The following is a 6,009-nucleotide window of genomic DNA, read 5'->3' as shown; positions in this document are numbered from 1 at the left end:
AGCTGGGACATGTTGGCCAGTGTGGGCAAGTTGGGCCGAAGGGCCTGTTTCCACACTGTATCACTCTATGACTGACAGGGGCTGACAGTCCCCAATCGCTGGCTGCACCAATGACATGGAATAGTCTCCCAAAGGTGTAGGAATGAACTGCAGATGCTGGTTCAAACCAAATATAGACACACAAAATGAACAGTCAACTCTGTCTATCCCTCTCATCATTTTAAAGACCTCTATCAAGGCCCCATCTTCTGCACTCCAGAGAATAAAGACCTAACCTATTCAACCTATCTCTGTAACTTAGTTGTTGAAACCCAGGCAACATTCTAGTAAATCTCCTCTGTACTCTCTCTATTTTGTTGACATCCTTCCTATAATTGGGCGACCAAAATTGTACACCATACTCCAGATTTGGTCTCACCAATGCCTTGTACAATTTTAACATTACAATATTATTGTACCGTATTAATGGCACGAACGGGGCAGAGAGCCCTAAATGTATGTTCACCTTCCCCTCCAGGCAGTACAAACCACACCCCGGTCAGCAGAAATCATGTTATATATTTATCTAATTAAAGACATTTGGAGAGAAGGAATGGGTGACACAGACCCTTCCTCAGTCTCCCAAAGGTAATTGTTTCAGGTTCAGAGAATAAGGTCAGCACATGTGGATATGTATATAACAGGGGCAGTGCCTATCACTGGCTGTAGCAGTGGCATGGACTAGTCCCAAAGGTAATTTTTCAGGTTCAGAGAATAAATTTGATATAACAGGTGCAGTGAATACCCTCCCACTAGTGGAAACATCCACTCCACATCCACTCTATCCATAACAGGCATGGAATAGTCTTCCCCCCCCCCCCCCCCCCCCCCCCCCCCCCCCCCCCCCAGTCTCCCAAAATTGTTTCACTCCACTGAATGCTGTGCAATGCCATTTCTGCCCAGTTGGGCAAATGGTAGATATGCTGCCTCACAGCAACAGAGACCTGGGTTCATAGCTCATGGAACAGTACAGCACAGGCCCTTCAGCCCACAATGTTTGTGCTAAACATGATGCAAAGTTAAACTGCTCTCATCTGCCTGTACATGATCCATACGCCTCTATTCCTTACACTTCCACGAGCCTATCTAAAAGCCTCTTAAATGCCACTATCGTATCTGCCTCCTCCACCACGCCAGGCAATGTGTTCCAGCCCCCCACAACTCTGTGTAGAAAAACTTACCCTGCACATCTCCATTAAACTTTCCTCCTCTCACCTTTCAGTTATGCCATCTTTGTCAGATCCTTGCCTTGATATAATAAACATGCTTCAAGGACACTGAAGATAAATGCATTGTTTTATGCGTCCTCCATTCCTTTACATCCCGGCAACGTGTCATTATGTGTCATTTGTTTGCACCACATAATGCTTCTTCAAAGCAGCAACAGTCATGCAATGCTCAAACATTGCACTCACAACACTTGTCTCCCCATTCGGGTCGAATTAATTCAAATTTCTAATTCCAACTGCTTTGTTAAAGGCCATATCTGCTTCAAAAGTTGAACTAAACAATTACCAGTTTATCCTCGTCGCCAATGTCTGATCCACGCCTTGATCTGAATATATAAACATACTTCAAGGACACTGAACATAAACGCATTGTTTTATACGTCCTTCATTCCATTCCACTCTTGTGTTAGACATTTCCATACTGGAAAAAAGATTCTGACTGTTTACCCTATCTATGCCTCTCATAATTTTATATACTTCTATCAATTCTCCCCTGAACCTCTGACGTTCCAGAGAAAACAATTCAAGTTTATCTTAATTCAAGTCGTTCCAGGTGCGACAGAGGTTCACCTGCATCTCCTCCAACCTCATCTATTGCATCCGCTGCTCTAGATGTCAGCTGATCTACATCGATGAGACCAAGCGTAGGCTTGGCGATCGTTTCGCCGAACACCTCTGCTCGGTTCGCATTAACCAACCTGACCTCCCGGTGGCTCAGCACTTCACCTCCCCCTCCCATTCCGTATCCAACCTCTCTGTCCTGGGCCTCCTCCACAGCCAGAGTGAGCAACACCGGAAATTGGAGGAACAGCACCTCATATTCCGCTTGGCGAGTCTGCATCCTGGTGGCATGAACATTGAATTCTCACAATTCTGTTAGCCCTTGCTCTCTCCTCCCCTTCCTAGCTCTCCCTCAGCTCTCGGACTCTTCCTCCTTTTTTTTCCTTTCTTCTCCCCGCCTCTCCCCACCCCCTATCAGTCTGAAGAAGGGTTTCGGCCCGAAACGTTGCCTATTTCCTTCGCTCCATAGATGCTGCTGCACCCTCTGAGTTTCTCCAGCATTTTTGTGTACCTTCAAACTTATCTAATCTCTCTTTGTAGCTAAACCCTCTAATCTGGTAAACCACCTCTGCACCCTCTCCAAAGCCTGCACATCCTTCCTGAAATGGGCTAACTGAACTGCAAGCAATACTGCAAATGCGGAGTAAACAAACTCTTATAGAGCTGCAACATGATCCCAATCTCGAGTTGTGTTGGAGTTTGCACGTACTCCCTGTGACAATGTCGGTTTCATCTGGGTGCTCTGCTTTCCTCCCACATCCCAAAAGAAGTGCAGGTTTGTTGGTTATTTAGCCTCGGTAAATTGCCCCGTGTGTGTTGGGAATGAATAACATAGAGCTAGTATGAACAGGTCGGGCACAGGCATAGACTTGCCGGGTTGAAGGGCCTGTTTCCATGCTGTATCATTCTATCAGTCAATCAATGTACTACTGTGGCGGCTCCCAAGGGTCGGGCCATCCTAACTGTCAAACCCCTCGGCACGGGAATGGTTCAGTCCAGAGGCGGCCCTTAACCAGAGGGTTTAAAGGCAAGGGTTTGGGTGCCATCTCTCTGTCGTGGACTTCCCTACAACCGGGAAGAACATAAATAAAGGTGCCTCTCGAAATACCTGACTCCTCTCTTTCGTTTCGGGACCTAAGCACCACACTACGTTTAATTTAGTTTAATTTAGAGATACTGCGGCCCACTGAGTCTGTGCTGACCTGTGATCACTCGTACATTCATTCTATCCTACACTTTAGGGACAATTTACAGAAGCCAATTAACCTACAAACCTGCATGTCTTTGGAATGTGGGAGGAAACCTGAGCACCCATAGAAACCCATGTGGTCACAGGGAGAACGCACAAACTCCATACAGACAGCACCTGTAGTCAGGACCGAACCCGGGTCTCTGGCACTGTATCACAGCAACTCTACCACTGCGCCACTCTGCCAAGTTCAAGTGAGTTTATTGTCATGTGTCCCTGTATAGGACAATGGAATAGTATACAGGACATAGTAGGCATTTACTACAAAACAGATAAGTGTGTCCATACTCTATACTCTGACTCCATACTTCTATACTCTGACTCATCCCCATCAGTGATACGCCCCACAACAGTGGTGTCGTCAGCGAACTTGATGATGGAGTTCGCACTGTGATTGGCTACGCAGTCATGGGTATAGAGTACAGCAGGGGGCTGAGCACGCAGCCTTGAGGTGCTCCCGTGCTAATTGTTATCGAGGCTGACACATTTCCACCAATACGAACAGACTGTGGTCTGTGAATGAGGAAGTCGAGGATCCAATTGCAGAGGGATGCGCAGAGACCCAGTTCTGTAAGTTTGGTAACCAGCTTGGAGGGGATGAATGTATTAAATGCCGAGCTGTAATCGATGAATAACAGCCTGACATATGAGTTTTTGTTGTCCAAGTGGTCCAGAGCCGCCTCTTGTATTACAAAGCAGCGCAACTGTCCAAACGTAACATTTGAATGAGCTGAACAAAAAACAAATAGCTGGAGAAACACAGCAGGTCAGGCAGCCTTGACCCGAGCCCACTACCTTGTTGAGCTCTTCTTGTGTCTCTCCTGCCTACTTGCCTATTTCTTTAGTAAGGAGTCCTTAACCTTGACTGATGATCCTTACCCCATGTCTCCAAAGCTCCTTTTCCTCTTAGATACTCCCTGTTTCCTTCTATCTTCTCTCTACCTTTTCATTTCCAACTTCTGCTGGGACAATGATCATCTTGACATCTCCATTCTCCTCAGCCACTCCATTCTCACCCCCTCTGTACGTGCAGCCCTTCAGACCAATCCCAACATAGTCGTCAAACTTGCAGACGAGAATGGTGCCTGGCGGATTGAACTCTCCTTGTTGAGGCTAAGCAACAGGTATTGGGTGCCTCTGGACACTGTGTGGCCTATTTAGTTCCTCCATTTTGCTCAAGATTTCAACAATTGCCTTCTCTGGTGTCTTCATTTGAATATATGTGGTTTCAGATTCAGATTCAATTTTAATTGTCATTGTCAGTGTACAGTACAGAGACAACGAAATGCATTTAGCATCTCCCTTGAAGAGCGACATAGCAAACGGTTTGAATAAAAAATAATAAGTGTCCGGGGGGGGGGGGGGGGTGGTGATTGGCAGTCACCGAGGTACGTTGTTGAGTAGAGTGACAGCCGCCGGAAAGAAGCTGTTCCTCGACCTGCTGGTTCGGCAACGGAGAGACCTGTAGCGCCTCCCGGATGGTAGGAGGGTAAACAGTCCATGGTTGGGGTGAGAGCAGTCCTTGGCGATGCTGAGCGCCCTCCGCAGACACCGCTTGCTTTGGACAGACTCAATGGAGGGGAGCGTGGAACCGGTGATGCGTTGGGCAATTTTCACCACCCTCTGCAATGCCTTCCTTGAAGAGGTGTGCTTGTCTAACCTCACAAACTGGGGTCTGTCGGTTAGAAAGTCCAGTATCCAGTTGCAGAGGGAGGGGTCGATGCCCAGGTTACCGAGTTTGGTGATCAGTTTTGATGGAATAATGGTGTTGAATGCTGAGCTGTAATCGATGAACAGCATTCTTACGTAGCATTTTACGTGGTTTAAAAGCCATCTTTCTTGATGAAACCATTGAAGACATTAAGTGAATGCATGCTTTCTTAGAATGAATCTGTGAAGCTCTTGCAAGGACTTGAGGGCCTGAACTATATTTATCATTTATTTATTTATTTGTCTTTTATTGCGACGTGTACCAATTAAGGTACCGTGATACGCAAATTACCATACAGCCATACTAAAAAAGCAACAAGACACACAACTACATAAAAGTTAACATAAACATCCACCACAAGGGATTCCGCACATTCCTCACTGTGATGGAAGGCAATAAAGTCTAATCTTCATCCCTCATATTTCCCCCTTGGTCGAAGCAGTCGAACCATATGCAATCGGCGTGATCAATGCTCCCGCAGCCGGCGGTCGAAGCCCCTGCGTCAAGGCGATCGATGCCCCGCGTCGGAGTGATCGAAGCTCTCACGTCGGAGCGATCGAAGCTCCAACGGCTTGGAGCTCCCGATGTCAGTCTCTAACTAGAGACCGCGAGCTCCACGATGTTAAAGTCTGCAGGTACCCGCGGTAGAGCTCAAAGATCGATCCCTGGCAAAGGGATCGCGGGCTCCGCGATGTTAATGTCCCGCAGGCTCCCGCGGTGGAGCTCTCAAAATTGGTCTCCAGCAAAGGCCGCCAACTCCTTGATGTGGACGGAGATATGGAAATAAATCACATTTCCGTTGAGGTAAGAGATTAGAAAAAGTTTTCCCCAACCTCCCCCCCCACATAAAACAAGCTGAAGAACACTAAAAACATACATTTAACACATAATAAAAAACCAACAAAGAAAAAAGGGACAGACAGATTGTTGGCAAGGCAGCCATTGCTGGTGCCACCTGGTGGATAGTGAGAGGTTGTGCAGGCTAGGACTTTATTCCTTGGAGCGCAAGACAATGATGGTAGTCTTATGGAGGTATATAAGATCATGAGGGGAATAGATAGAGTAGATGCACAGAGTATTTTATGCAGGGTAGGGGAATCAAGAACCAGAGGACATAGGTTTAATGTGAGAGAGGAAAGATTTAATAGGAATCTGAGGGGCAGCTTTTTCACACAGGTGGGTATATGAAATGAGGAAGTAGTTGAGGCAGATACCATAAC

This window comes from Leucoraja erinacea, chromosome 3 (genome assembly GCF_028641065.1).
Source record: "Leucoraja erinacea ecotype New England chromosome 3, Leri_hhj_1, whole genome shotgun sequence".
In the NCBI taxonomy this organism is placed as follows: domain Eukaryota; kingdom Metazoa; phylum Chordata; class Chondrichthyes; order Rajiformes; family Rajidae; genus Leucoraja; species Leucoraja erinaceus.
Note: the sequence above shows the minus strand (reverse complement) of the source record.